The sequence below is a fragment of the Sus scrofa genome, chromosome 4 (assembly GCF_000003025.6).
Source record: "Sus scrofa isolate TJ Tabasco breed Duroc chromosome 4, Sscrofa11.1, whole genome shotgun sequence".
In the NCBI taxonomy this organism is placed as follows: domain Eukaryota; kingdom Metazoa; phylum Chordata; class Mammalia; order Artiodactyla; family Suidae; genus Sus; species Sus scrofa.
Window position 1 is genome coordinate 26,033,179 of NC_010446.5, and position 16,831 is coordinate 26,050,009.

Here is a 16,831-nt window from a genome sequence, read left to right on the forward strand (position 1 = left end):
AAAGAATTATTCTTCAGCATGTACAGTTTCTTATGGAAATAGATTCATGATGATTTAAAAAGATGAGTAGTTTTGTTTAAAGGATGCAATTATGGGATTAAATTATATTAATAAATCATAAAGTTAATTAGATTTTTCTTGAAATACATGTAACCTCAGGTTTTTCTTCAAAGTTTCCAACATTTGAGATCAAATTTTAGAGGAATGGATTTTAGTAAAGGGACTTAGCTGAAATTGCAAAATGGGAAAATTCACAGAAAATTGTTATTGGAATCTGATAGGGTAGGATTTGAGGACTGGCTGTAGCTCCCAATAGCCATGTGTTCTTGGACAATCTGTTGTCCATTCCAAATTTTTGTTTTGTTATCCGAAAAGTGAATTTGGTATTATAGATCTTCCAAGACTGTATGAGGTTACAAGTGATATCTATATTAAAATCATGACAGTGCAAAAGTTAAATACACCATAGCTCTTACTATTTTTATGCACAAATACAGGAAAACACTGAAATTTGGCTAATATTTGAAAACAACTGGATATGTGCAATCATTGAAGTCACCACTTTTAAATGGTTCTGTAGTTACATCTTTGCTTTTTCTTGCTTCTGTGCTTCTTTTTTTTTTTTATCAATGAAGCATTTTGCTTCAAGATACAGTTTCATCCCTGTTGCCAACAGTGAAACATCTTTGGTCTTTCAGGAGAATTTTAGGAGTTTGCAGAACATCATCAAATCAAACTTCCTGCTTTATTCTGAATTTATATTCTAGTTCTCAGGACTTACCTCTTGCTCTAAACGCAATTTAACCTAGTTGTTAAGAGCAGGCTCTCTGGAGGTAATGTGATTCATATAGAGTAGGTATCCTCTTGGGGCACACGCAGTGCAGAAGCATTGAGAACAAGTACAACTGGAGAGACAATTAGAGAATAACTAACATATTCTGCTATCTTCCCCCGTTTCTTGATAAGGAAATAAGACTAATCTGAAACATAGAATAAACATAACTATATTTCAACAAGACTTTTCAAAATATTTCTCATTAACAGAAGTAATAGGCAGATAGATTTTTAGAAAAGATTTCCTAAGCTTGTTATTTATTCCCTTAACCAATATATTATTGTGCAGAGCAAAGAAAATGTCGCAGTGTTTTCTGCTTCCATTGATTTTAATAAATAAATTGAGAAAATCAACCTTAGGATGCCTGAAGTGAAATAGAATAAAAGTCTACTTGTTTCTCTGTCTTTGATTTATTTACCAGTGAGCTTGAATGAGAAAATAGATGTATACTTCATACAATTTTAGGACATATTAATCTTAAGAGAGAGCTAATGTATTTATTGATAAAATTGTATTACAAAATTGCAAAAACCCAATATAGTGGAAGTAATCAAATGGACCTTTAATAAAGATTTAAAAACTTTAATTTAAAGTTAAAGATTTTATATATTTATTTTTATTATTTATGAATTTATGTGATTTATTTTACACACACGCACACTCACTCCCACATATACCTCCTCTCAAAGAGTTTTGAAAAATAAACTTCAGAAAGCAAGAGCGGAGAGATTAATTTTTTAAATAATTATATGTGATCAGAGACTTGAGAGCTCTAATGCCTGCATATTCTGTTGGGCCAAAAGTGCGGCATAATTGCCAGGAAAATACTGTGATCTTATATCCACAACATGTTGATTTAATAGGATGATATACAAAATTTAAAAATATGTAGTTCTCAAATTTCATTAACATTAATTCGCCCTCTTTCCCTTGGATCAGATGCTGTGAATTACACTGAAGTTATTTGAAATATTGCATGGTTAAGTCTGACTAATCATGGTTACTTTCCATGTATTGGATTATCTCCATCCTTGGAAACTTTTGAATTTCTTTAATGCATTGTCCATTAGCATATTTTTGTCTTCACACTATTCACATGAAGTCAGATGAGATTAACTTCCTTTTATGCATGAGAAAACTGACGTATACGAAGATTGAGTGACTTGCCCAAGGTCATAGTTGCTTAATACAGAAATGTGACTAGAATTTATCTTTCAATATTCACCCTGAGAATTTCTCCCTACATAACACTGCCTGGCATTTTGCATCTCAAGATGTTAATATGGATTTTCTATTTCATTAGCATGAAGTAAAAAGTTTCTTCCTACATTTTATAACAATATTTAGTTTATAGAAATAGAAATAGAAATAAATTCCACGTGAAAGAAAATCAGACTGTGTATAGGAAATCATTTTAATCTTACTCTGCCTATCTTAATAGTTTTTTGAGAGAGTTATTACGTGTAGAAATTAAAACCATGTCCTGAATATTTTAGATTAGCTTAATCTGCTATTTAGGGTAAATATTTTAAAATTTCACACCTAAATAATGTTTAAATTATTCACAATGTGATAAAAAAAGGTAACAATGTAAATTAAATGAACTTTGGTATTATATAAACCAATAAAATGTTATGATTGCACCATCTGCCAAGTAAATATCCTTTTTCTTTGATTTTATGATAAAATGATAGTTGTAAATGTTTTATGAACAAGCACATGTTGCATTTACAAGAGGATGCCTTCTTAAGACAACTGTATGAATTTATAAAGAGGAGTTAATGAATCACATGGTTCTGCCTACAGTATCACATTCTATTCATTTCTCAAAAGTATATTTATTATTCATATTATGCACAATTTTAAAATCCAATGTGGCATATTTATTAGTGAAATTTAGAAAAGATATTATCTGGCGTTGCCGTGATGAGCTGTGGTGTTGGTTGCAGTTGCGGCTCAGATATGGTGTTGCTGTGGCTCTTGCATAGGCCAGAAGCTACAGCTCCAATTAGACCCCTAGTCTGGGAACCTCCATATGCTGCAGGTGTGGCCCTAAAAGGACAAAAAACAAAAAATAAAATAAAAAAATAAAAAATATATTATCCATTTCACACTGCACATAGAAAAGATCAGATGACATGTAAAATTTCACTCTTAGCAACTTGATCTGAGCTAGTAATAGTAAATTTTACTGCTTAAAGTCATATAATATAACTCACATAATTTTCACTTATTTATATTAACCATGACTCACTTATAAAAGTAATAGAAGAGAATAGAGTTTGACTCTCTTATAAGTTGACTGGTTAAACAACAGGCATCTTATCTAAGTTCTGTAAAGAAGTCTCTTAAAATTTTAGAATGTGAAATATTGGTCAATCTTTGGACATTTGGATACAACATGCTATATTGTCTGTGTTATGCAAGAATGACTGTGGTGACTTAAGTGAGTCAAAGCTTGTTGATCTCTCATAGTAAAGAAATCTTGAGGTAAACACTCCTCTGTTGGTTTAGTGATACCATAACCACCAAGGCTTCCTTCTGTATTTCTATTCTGCCATCCTGAAAACAATTTACTTCTTGTCCATATCATCACCAAGGATGGCTGTTAGTATCTTTGCTGTCACATTTGCATTTCAGTTAATAGGAAAGAGGGATAAAGGAAAATATCAAATGTTAACTTAGGGTTTCTTCCTGAACAAATTTTACTTTTGCCTTATTGGCCATCACTGTAAGAAAAGAGCCTAAGAAATGTGGTCTTTATTCTGTGAGGCAGGGTGATCATCTATAATTCATAATTCTATTATGAGTGAAGTTGGGAAAAAATGATACTGTGTGAGTAGTAATCTCTGTCATAAAGGTAAGACTTAGAGGCTTATGTTGTTATGTCCTGTCAGTAGTTTTTATGTTCTGTCAGTGAACTGAAGAACACAAAAGAATGTTCTGAAAGAAAAAAAGAAAAAGAGGCAGATGTTCAGGGAACAACAGACATGTGTGAGAAACAAACATGTCTGTGTTTGTTTCTGTTTCTGATAATCAGTTGTATTCCTGCCCAGTCTCATTGCTCAGGGAAAAGAGTGGTATGTTTAGAGTTTAAGGTTTAAAGCCAGATTTGAGTCCTCATCCTGCAATTCATTAGCTATCATCAATGTCTTCTTCAAATTCCTGTATGTCAAAGGTAGATCATACTACCTATATCATAAGAATTTTAAAAAATTAAAAGATAACCTTTATCAGTATTTGCGAATTATAATGTACTACACAAAGGAAAGTTGACCCCAGTATATGGCAATATTTTTAGAATTCAAATAGAATACATCAGGATTTATTATAAATTAAGAAAAAAAAAGTGCTAAGCACTATTTGATTGATCTAGGTTTAGGCAAAAGATGGCAAAAAATTAACTAGAAGACAGAAGAAGTAAGTTCTTGATATGACGGTTTCCTAGGACCCTGGTTAAGAAAGGATTATCCAGTATGGTCTGGTTTTGTGTAAAAATATTTTCTCCATCTCACACCAGCAGTCTCTGATGACTTACATGTCCAGATCCCCAGTACATCTCAGTTGACCAGGCTCCCTATTTTGTACTTTTGATTTGACCTTAGACTCTATAAGGCAAGGCGATCTTTCTCATCATTTGCTTTTATTTCTATCTAAATTGGAAAGATTTATGTATCCAGTTACCTATAGAATAAGGATGCCACCACATTTATTTTTCTGTCTTTCACTTATTCTTCTATCACTTCCATCTTTAATTAAATACTTTATAAATAAAACTATGCAATAGATACTGTTAGGAAGCTAGTGATATATAAGGTATTATGTCCACATTCAATAACTTTGTAATGTAAGATTTAAGATGGCAAAGATGTGTGATAAACACTACTGCCATAGAGCACAACAAATTACTTATAAAATTGTCTGGCTGTAAAGATTGCAAAAAAAAAAATGACAACAGCTACAACATTTGATGTTGACTTATGCAAATATGTATATACAATCTTGATACAAAGGATTATTTGCACTATTTTTATTTAACCATAAGGTATTAATTCCTGTGAGAAGCACTATTGCCTTCATAGTGATCTTCCAAATTGTTTCCTCATTACTGATATCAACCAAGTTCCGTATTTTCAATGTTTATTTACTTTCTCTTGAGCTCTCTTCTCCTTTAATATCCTGCAAAATATTCAATCTAAACATGCTATCCTACACAGCAGACACTCCCTCTTGAGTTTTCCATATGTTTATTACAGCATCATATCCTCTGTTACCTGATGAACCAGAATTATTGGTAACAAACATGCTCTTGCTTTGATTCATCATTTGGTTCATCAGCTCCTGTATTTTCTCCTTGCTCTCTCTCTCTCAACTGCCTTTTTTTCTTTTCATATTTGTCCTTGTCAGTATATGGAACATACTAGTTCGTTATTCAGGTTGGGTATAAATGCTAACTAAGCTTTATAAAATTATTTATGTGGCCAATATAAGAATTACAGCTTGTCCAAATATGGGAAGGGCTGGATAGTGCAGGACTGCAAGGCTATGGCAGGATAACTGGGAGAAATTCTGTGATCTTTCAAAAGAAGTGGTTTCTGTCTTATTTCCACCTACTAAACTATACACACATTCATCTTTTTTCCAAATTCTTTCCCAGGACCAAACTATGAAGGGAATGCTTTCCCTTACTGCTGATGAGTGTAAATCTCATGCTACCATTTTAAGGAAAACAATGTTATGTACTAATATATATATATATTTTTCAAATATATTTTTTTTGAAATATCAGTCAACCTTGGAAACAAATACACCATATTTATGTTCAGTACCACATATGAATCTAACAAAATAATTTTGAGCAAAATAGCCATGAACTAAGAGTATGTCCTATATGTTTCCATCTATGTGTGTTCCTCAAAATAACTATGTGGTCCACAATGCAAGTTTAAGGAGTAAAATTTAAAAAAAAAAAAAAGGAGATGTGATGGGTGCAAAAATCGGAATAGCTGAACATTTTAGTAGGGGAGAGAGGAAATAGCAAGTAAAAGGGGAAAAAATTGAGGGAGGATACTGGAAGTGTTTTATTTTTTGTCCCTGGGGGAAGTATTATGGATATTCACTTTGAGATAAATCATCTGTGCATTTTTCTTTAGGTGTTATGATTTTCAATAAAGAAACATTTTTGTAAAGCTCTAATAGCTAGAGGTAAATTCTATATTTAAGTTTTCTTTCTAAGGTATAAAAATAAAGAAGAATGGTGTAAAAAAGGAGCGCTCATTGAGGCAGTGACAAAATTTTAAGGATATTCAGATAACATGAGCAATAGCTGTACTGTTCATTCAGATAACATGAGCAATAGCTGTACTGTGTAGCTCTGGTTATGCTTACAAGACTACATGCTGGGCCTACACTGAAGTTAAATAATACAAAAAATGCTTATGTAAAAAGGCCAAAGTCAAAGTTCTTTATCTGCCTGTTAATAAGGATGCTTTCTAATAGGAACTGGGAGAGGATACACTCAGGAAATCTGACTTTGAAACTTAGACCAATTTCAAAAGTATTGAGAGAGTTATTTATTACTAAAGAAAAATAAATGCTTAAACAGTTACCATTTTTTTAAAGTGAAAGTCATCAGAAGGGGAGAAATGTGAAGAGATATATTACGAAATTGTCAGGTAATAGGCTGAGTACCAAGTCTAAAAAGAGAAGGAAATGCAGTAAGCTCTACTTCAGAATTTCTACTCCATTAATCTTCTATTCTACAGCTATATAAATCTCTAGCTCTGAAGCAGTTTCTGAAATTTTCTTTATTAAGATTAAATTTCATGGTTTCACATCCATAATTTAACTTTAGATCCTATTTTACAGGAAGCCTATGTAGAATGAAATCCTTTGAATGAAAAACCTACATGTAGTAAGAAGAATGCTTTTTCTTTAAAAAAAGATTTCAAATTCCAAGCCATGCAACTCAGAAAGCATCTCTGGGGTCAAAATCTATGTCAGCATACATCAATGATGTAGTCAATACAGTGCACAAATCGTGGTTGACGTTTTGATAAGTATGATAGCCACAGGAGTGAACATGCTGCTAATTGATGAGCAAAACCATTGAAAGTTGCATCATGTATTTATTTTACCAAATATAAATAGCAGTGGCTTTCAGTTAATTAGTTAATAAGTTTATAAATCTTTCTCACTGTATAGTGTAAGGGTCCACTTGGCCCCATAAATTATACATTAATTTACGTTTTTCCTCTTTATTATGTAACTAACAATCTCCCTCAATAATTACTGTCTCCCTCCTCCCACCTCAGTGGACAATCTGTCCCTAATTACTTTCAACTCTTCCTTAAAAATATTATGTATTTTAAGATTTTTTGTTGTTGACTCTTATATGATCTAAAATCCCAGGAGGAAACAGATGGCACACTCGAAAATGGAGTAATTAAGAAGAGTTTAATAAAGCAGCTAATTATGAAGTTGTGGGTGAAGTTAAGAGAAGCGTTAAAGAGAGCTGCAGTACCCCAAGGCCAAAGAACATGAATGAGCAAGTGATAGGACAGTTTCCTGCAAGTCAAAGAGAACTCCATATAGAATGTTCCCTAGAGGCAGTGCATGAACCTAAACAAAAGCTATCCTGCCCCTACTCTAGCTCATCCTGTGTGTTCTGCCAGTTCCTCCCTCCAGCTGAAACTAACTGTAACCAGAGGGCAAAGAACTCATAAAGATGAAATACATTGTAAAGCAGAGAAGGATGAAGAAAACAGAAAATATCTATTACATATCCATGAATTAACACATTTTTGTAATGGCACATTCTAATGATTTACAGGTCCAATTGTGCATTTTCTTTTGAAGTTTTTTCCTGATGAATTGTCCAATAATCTTAATTTTTTTTGTGCATTATCACTTTGTAACCTACACATTTTATTTTTAAATCAAAAAGTACCTTGAGTCCAGGAAACCTATTAGCTCACTAGTTCAGATCTTTCTACCCCATAGAAAGAACACACTTTTGGAGTCAGACAAAAGTGACTTCATTTCTGACTCTTTTGTCTTTGCAAGATATGTTAATTAAATGAGCCTCATTTTCTTCTTTTGAAAAATGGGGATGGTAAAAATACCTAATAATAAGTTTCCAAAGGAATAGACAAAAAACATTTTTAAATGCTTAATACAGTTCCAAACTTGGGCTCCCTCAAAGACACAAACTGAAATGCACTCTTGCAAACATGAAGGAGAAATATGAGACAGGGATGGGAAACTAGGAGGACCACCAATACAAGAATGCATTTCTGACTTCACTACTGCCATGGATCACTGATGTCTGATCACACCAGTACATTATGAAAAGCCATATTAAATGCACCTTAGAACAGATTACTCAGAGAACAAAAGAATGAAACCTGGAGTTCCTGTCGTGGCTCAGTGGTTAACGAATCCGACTAGGAACCATGAGGTTTCGGGTTCAATCCCTGGCCTTGCTCAGTGGGTTAAGGATCCGGCGTTGCCATGAGCTGTGGTGTAGGTCGCAGACGTGGCTCGGATCCCATGTTGCTGTGGCTCTGGAGTAGGCCGGTGGCTACAGCTCCGATTAGACCCCTAGCCTGGAAACCTCCATATGCTGCAGGAGCGGCCCAAGCAATGGCAAAAAAACAAAAAGACACACAAAAAAGAAATGTGCACTACAACTCTTGAAAAATGGCAGGTAGGCTATGGACCATAAATATGAACATAATGGTATATTATCAATTAACCACCAAACACTGAAATAACACAATAAACCACACAGAGCGTGAAATTATCAATGTGGGAAATAGAATGTTCTAAGAATTTGAACATAAAACTACATAGGTAAAACTGAGTTCTGACAAGAAATGCTAATCTATTGAAAACTTCCCATTGACTTTCTCAGAATTTTCACAAACACATCTTTTTCTTTATGTCACTTCATAGTTATTAATAAAGTATTCACCTTAGAAGTTCCCACAGTGGTGCAGTGGGTTAAAAACCCAACTGGAGTGGCTCAAGTAAGTTGTAGGTTCCATCCCTGCCCCAGTGCGATGGGTTAAATTATTCACCATTGCCGCAATTGCAGTGTAGCTCATACCTGTGGCTCAGATTCAACTCCTTGGCCCAGGAACTTCCATAAGCTACAGTTGTGCCCATAAATTAAAAAAAAAAAAAAAAACACTCTGAACAAAAATATTCAAATTCAGCAAAATCACTTCATTCATTATTTTTAATTGATAACCTAATACATCAGAGAGATTTGTCCCATGTGCTGAGGATACAACAATTAACAAGATTTTCAAACTCTAATGCTCCTTCTATGGGTGGAAACAAATAATTGAAGAGTAAAATGGTCTCTAGATTATATTATGGTAGTAAGTACAATGCAGAAAAGTTAGGCTGTGAAGAGGATTATGAGAAGTTCTAGAAATGGGAGGATGTGTTATTTTATATAATGTGATCAAGGTAGCCAACTGGAGATGAATAGATAAGGATGCAAGTCCTGTCAACATTGATGGAGGAGCTGTTTATTGAGGAATACAGCAAGAGAATAGGTCCTGATCATGAGGGAGGATAATGTAAGAAAAAGAATGTTTATATGTATGTTTGACTGGGTCACTTTGCTGTTCAGCAGAAAATTAACAGAACACTGTAAACCAACTATAATGGAAAAAATAAAAATCACTTAAAAAATAAAAAAATAAAACCACATATGATAATTAAAAAAAAGAAAAATCTAGAATACACATGGCTAAGATAGTCAAGGAAAGGCTAGCCAGATGGCTAGAATGTAGTGATTATACAGAGAGTAGTAAAAGAGGTTAGAGAGGTAACAGGTCCAGATCTTATAGCTTTCCATGAAATAGGATGAGTTGAACATTTACTAAGTGAAAGAGAAAACCACTGGAGCATTTCAGAGAGAAGAGTGTCAGGATTTGAATTATGTCATAAAAATGTCATTCTGGCTTCTGAGATGAGAGGAGCTTTTAGGAATGCAGGGAAAATATTGTAATAATCCAGATCATTGGATGGTAATTTAGAACAGTGGGGTAGCAGTGGGGATGGTGAAAAATGATGGGATAGGAGATGCATTTTAAAAATATACACATAGAGTCTTATCTGTTGGATTTGATAAAGAGTATGAGGTGGAGAGAAGTCAGGAATGAATGACTGAGGTAAGTACCTGGAGGATGTGGCTGTTAAAATGAGGAAGATTGAGAAAACAAAAATAAATTTTAAAAGGAAGAGTAAGTGTTTTACTTGGGGCATGTTAAGTTTGAATATATGACACTGGAAATAAGCCTAGGAAACAGATAAAAATTGGGAAGTGGCCAATAAATAGATGTTATTTGCAGCCAAGGAACTGTATGAGTACAAGGGAGCGAATGTAGAGAAAGAACAGAATAGATCAAAGGCCTGTGTCCTGGTGAATTTCAAGATTTATTTGTTAGATATGAGAACTCACTAGAGAAAGAGACTGAGACAGAGTCACCAGAGAGTTATTAAGAGAATCAGAGTATGTGATATCTTAGAAGCCAGTAGAAGACACTCTTTTAGTAAAGCAGGAGTAAGCAATGGTGTCAAAAATTACTGATCTTTCAAACAAGGTAAAGACTGACAACTAACATCAAGCTTCAGATGGTTGAGATCATTGGTGACCTTAGCAGAAACAGCCTGCATTGAATTCTGGAGAGAAAAAGTGATTGGTTGTGGAGAGAATATTAAAAGGACAGGAAATGGAGAAAGCGCATCCTGATAATTTTCCAAGGATTTTTGATGTAAAGAGAGAGAGAAGATAGTTGCTAGACAGGAATGTAGAAAATAAATGCCGTTTCCTTTTTTTTTCCTTTTTTTGGTCTTTTTTTTGTCTTTATAGGGAAGTACCCTGGCTAGGGGTACTAAATGGAGGTTCCCGGGCTAGGGGTCTAAATGGAGCTGTTGCTGCTGGCCTATGCCAGAGCCACAGCAACACCAGATCTGAGCCGCATCTGCGACCTACACCACAGCTCACAGCAACGCTGGATCCTTAACCCAATGAGAGAGGCCAGGGATCGAACCCACAATCTCATGGTTCCTAGTCGGATTCGTTTCAGCTGCACTATGACAGGAACTCCATAAATACCTTTTCAAAACTGGTATGTATGCATTTTTATGGATTCAATACTCCTAAAGAAAGAAATTGATGATTTAAGAGAGAAAGAAGAAAATTATGTAGGCAATCATTTACATTGAAAAATATTAAAAATAGTGTAACACAACACCTTGTGTCTGACAAATATTTAGATGTGGTATCTATGGAGCTACTAATTTCAGTGGTAGAGTACCTGCTTTCATCATATCTTCATGGTTGTGTCTCCCGAAGCCACATACCTCATTGAAGAAGGCATCATATTTACTTGCCTAAAAAGATCAGTGAGTCCCCTTTCACTCTAAGTATATACAGTCTGTATACTTATTATCAGATGCTTGTCTGATCAAAAGATGCCCTCTAAATTGTTATTTAGACACATAATTTAACTGTTAGGCATTTTCAGTTTTATAACTATATTTCAAAAATCAATTGAGAACAAAAAATGGGTAATTTTCTGTTTTCCTTTTGAAAAAATAGAAAAGCCTCAGCAGTTTTAATATTTTATAAAATCTGATGGCTTTCACTAAAGTTATTTTGGGGAGCTGGGTAGATGTGACATTGAAGGGAAATGCATGTAGGGAAAATAGATTGTTCGAATTTAGTGAACCTTCCAAACAGGACTTATTAATTTCCATTTTATAGCTGATGCATGTTTGATTGTCTACATTTATTACTATACAATAAATGACAGAAGTCCAGAATTCACTTTCTGCCTCTCCTCTCTCACCTTCATTCTGCTCCAGTTTCACAAATGCTTCACGTGGAAAATGTAACTACTATGTGATTGTGCTGGTCATCTTCCCTGTCCTAAACCATCCCTCTTCTATTAAATGGTACATCCTTCATATCTGTTATTCACTTATTGTACTTTTATAAAGTGCCGCGCTGCTGTTAGTGTCTATATTGTAGATTGCTTTGTCAAAGCAAACAAGTAGGGTCAGTAGCTATCTTTATAATCTTTAAACTCCAAGAACTAAGACCTGAATGGCTTCCAGGATCAAACACTGAACACTATTTTCACAAGTAAGAAACATTTTTTTAAAGCATGATATCCTTTCTAGATTTTTTATTTCAAATTATATAGTTTTTACCATCTTAAGGTCTATGTGAGATACTTCTCAATGCCTAGTGGCTTTTTAAAATTATGGTGTCACTCCACAAAAACTCCTTTATGGAAGCTTTTATTTTCCGCAATACCATATATCACCCTCTGGATCCCCCTGGCAGTAATCTCAAGCATTTATTTATTCTTGACTTCTGAAAGTAAATGGACCTAGCTTTTGGGGAAGGTATTGGAACCATTGTTCACTTCCCTGCATTTAGAGCCAAAACCTTTTAATTTTCTTCTTTGAAATGGTTGTTGTGTAAAGATGGATTGTGTGAAAGTTTTCACCTCGAAGCTGAGGATTTTTCCTTCTACTTAGAATGTCTGCCAAACAAGTATAGCCTCAGAATATAACTGAAAGTATACAATTTATTTTTTCATGGAGAACCTCATACTTATTATCTCTGTGAGTTTAACTCAGTGAAATAAAGTTGAAAAAAGTCTACTTTAAGGATGATATTTTACTTGATTTTATTTATAAAGAAAATTTGATACTACTTCTCAGTCATATATAAATAAATGTAATAAAGAGCGGGCCCATTTGCACAAATATGTATACAGAATCCAAAAGCAATCTTACGGAGAATCTTACAAAATACAACTTTTTGAAAATAACTAATTACTCCAGAAAAAAAATTACCTATTATTAGAACAGTTTGTTAAGAACTTTGTTAAAAAGATCATTGAAAATGTTCTGAAGGTGTGATTTTAACACACTAATTTCCACATTTCCTAGTTAACATAATGACTAACTAGAAGAAAGATGTTCGTTCCTTTCCAACAACTCCCATAGCTCCTTATTTGTTTGATTATTCATGTAGTCTTAATACCTCTCTTTTTTTTTTTTGTATCTTGGATTCTTATACTACTGGAAGATAGGGATCATGATGAACCTGTGTTTTAACTGACTAATATAGCACATTGTGCAAATTGGCAGCCTAGGAAGAATTTTAACACTGGTATTATTTCACAATAGCAACAACTGAAGATAAAACTAGATAAGACCTTGTATTTTACATGGAGCCATCCTGACAGACTTTTAAAATTCTATTTAATACACCCCTCTGGCCTTCCCAATGTATTGGGAAGTTGGAGTTTTCAAATGATAAGACAAAGCGAGACTGAGAGAAAGCAGTCTTATTTATCTAAAGTATCAGGGAATGGCATTAAGTCTGTCTCACTTTGGCTGTGGATAACTGAGAAGAGTCATTACCACACCTGTCAAGAAGAAGTAGAAAAAGATGTATTTCACCAGAAATATACATCAATTCAGAGCTTCTCTGGATACTCAGGGAGTTTGAAGTCCCATAGTAATGGATTAGAGAAGCATGAAACATATGTCAAACTCAAAGATTATTTTTCCCTTTATTTAGAAGCTAAATAAAGGAGGAAGCAGTATTAGTATTCATATAATAAAACCACCCATGTTTCTGTATATCTTTTTAAAAACTTGAGAATTATCAAATTGAAGGCTCAAATTATATCTTATTGTCATATTATGTGCATAACATATTTATGAGTCAATGCAGCTCTCTGATTTAAAAACCATAAAACTTAAAGTGAATATAACATTGCATCTGACTAAAAAATTACTGAACAAGGGTTCCAGCTGTGGTGCAATGGAATCGGCAGCATCTTGGGAACACTTACTTGGTCGCAAGTTCGATCCCCCACCCGGCACTGTGGGTTAAGGGTCTGGCATTGCCACAGCTGCGGCTTAGGTAGCAACTACAGCTCAGATCTGATCCCTGGCCTGGGGATTCCATATCTCACAGCCTAGCCAAAAAATAAAAAAGTTATTGAACAAGTCAACTTAGTGAAATGAAGAACCGAAAACTCAGCTTGTGTCTGAACATAGAGGAATACGCTAGAGATGCTTACCAAATCCAGGAAGTTATTTTTATTTTCAATTTCAAACTTTTGAATGAACAGAAAAACATAGCAATTCTGGAATTATCAACTGGGTCATGTATTTCATACGGTAAAGTCATAGGTAGTACATATTATTTCTTAAAATATAAAATCACTATTGGTTCATGACTGCTGGGAGATGCAAACAATTAGGGAGCAAAGTCAACTCAAATGTGGAGTGACTAAGATATAGGTATATTGGGATAAGAAACATAAAAGAGGAATTTTTCTAGTGATTACAAGGAAAGTGACTCAATGAAGAATTTTCCAGAGACATCTAAGATTCAGAAAAGGGAATTTGATACGTAATCGTGGTTATAGTTATTTGGGTAGACGCGTAGAAGCATAGAACTCATTCAGTTCAATAAATTTTTATTTAGTGTTAGACACTGAGGTAGGTAGCAGGGAGATGATAATAAATGCAACATTACTCTTGATTTAGAATCAATTCCACTGATTATTGTAATATTATATAAGTGCTGTATTAGTGTATCAGTCAAATGTTTTAGGGCACAAGTTGCAATGTAGAATTTTAAAATATAAGTGCATTTATTAATCTGCAAAAGTTTGGAGGACAGAGTTTTCCAAGGCTGATTAATTCAGAAGATCAGTGATATTAGGGATCTGGGTTGCCTTCTCTGGGATTTTTTGGTCTTTTCCTTCAAATATCTGTTACTGTATAAAATATCATCTTATGTACAACGTCCAAGATAATAAATGGTTGAGGAATATTATGGGTTAAATTATGTCCCCTTCCCCCCCAAATTCATATACTAAAGCCCTAACCGCCAAATACTGTAGAATGTGACTATTTAGTGATAGGACTTTAAAGAGATGTTTAAGTTAAAAAGGGGCCATTAGAATGGGGTCTATTTCAATCTGACTGGTCTTATTATAAGATGAAATTGGTACATATAAAGAGATACTTGGGTACACATACACAGAGAGACAATTGCAGAAAAGGACAGGAAGAGGGTGACCATCTGAAGAAAAGGAGAGAAGCCTCAGAGGAAATCAACTCTTCCAGCATCTCGACCTTGGACTTCCAAGATCCAAAGCAATAACAAAATAAATTTTTATTGGTTAGTTGTTGAAGCTAACCAGTCAGGGGTATTTTGTTATGGCAGTCCTAGCAAATTAATATGGGAGTGTTTGGAGAGAGTGGGCGTCCTTATATTTCTCTCTCAATTTACTGAAGGGGTAAAATCTCAGCAGATTTATCTCAGTTTCCAAGGGCTAAAACTCAGTTACATGCACACACTGCCTAGCTATGGAAGAAAAGGCTCCATAAGTAAATGTATCACATAGAAAGTGACATAGGGATTTTTTGGCATAAAGAAAAAAAAAAAAAGAGGCTAGATATGGATAAGCACCTGATCATTTCTATGCCTTAGAGGATTCAGAGTAGACAAGAAGGGTATTTACTCAAATTTTAGAATTTAAGTAGTCCAGTTTGTAAGATTTTGTACAAATTAGGAAAAACTCCTCTGTATTAATTATGCTTTTTAACCATCTGCTAGCAGTGTATTGTAATAACCAAACAAAACTACTCTAACTACAAGCAATTGGTACTTGGAGTTGTGGCTTAGTTTCAGGACACCATATATGGAATGCAGAATGCTTAAACTGAGGCATAAGGAATAGGTGGGAATTAGTCAGATAAACAAGGGTAGCAGAGAACATAAAATGAGTAAGGTCACAGAGAAATAAAATACCATGGCAACACTGAGAAAATACAAGCTGTTTCATATTACTGCAACTTGAAACACATGTTAAGGAGCAATGGGAGTTAAAATGAAGGAAATTGATAGCCTGGTCATTGTAGACCTGGAAGAATAACAAGTTTTATGGCTTGAGTGGATACAAATATCATAAATATAATTAGCATATACAGAAAGATACAATATAGGAATAGAGGGAAGAAATAATATGGACACATTGAGTATGACATACTTGTAGAAGCAACTGTTGAATAGAGGCTAGAACTATGGCTTAAGTTTTATAGATATATGAATTCTGATTCTTTTCTTTGTTCTTTGTTGGCTGTACAACAGTGGGAATATTATTTAACCCAAGCCTTAATTTCCTCATATGCAATAGTTAATGTAACAGTATTTAAAAATGAATTTAGTGTTTGGGGAGGATTACATATGGTCATTTGTGCTAGATAAAAGCTACACTAGTTCAGCTATTTTTATTCACTCTCCTTTCTATTCACTCTTCTCTTCATCTTCCTCTTTATTTAAGTAAATGTTTCTGCTGGGTTTTGTGTCTAAAACCCATAGAGTAAGTCAGCTTCAGCAACAAATCAGAGAGACATCATTGTAAAGTAATTATTAAAATTGTGAAAGTGGATAAGATTACATGGGTGGCATATTTGGAAAGTCAGAAGACTAGTGACATATTATAGACCCACAAGAAATCCTAACTCTTCAGGGATTAGAAAAGAAAGAAATTTTCACCAACAGGTTTGAGGATGTTCCAAAGATAGTAGGCAACTTAAGAAAAAGCTTTTATGAGATCCAAAGATGTAAGTAATGTCAGGAAGAAGTGACTAGTTTTTAAACACAATGGATTCATTTAAATTGTACATGTAGCTGAAACTTACATGATGTTTCAAGTGTTTAAAGAGCAAGAAAACAAAAATAAAGATTGTACACTGAATTTTGCATCATGGAGTACATTGCCAGAGAAATTTTACCTGATAACTGGGGGCAAATGGGAAGGTGGAGACACAGAATATCTACTCTTTTAAGCTTAAAAGTAAAGAAAAAATATAGTAGTTGTGAAAAAGTGATTCTGTGCCAATAGAGCAAATTCTGTATATTTTAATTGT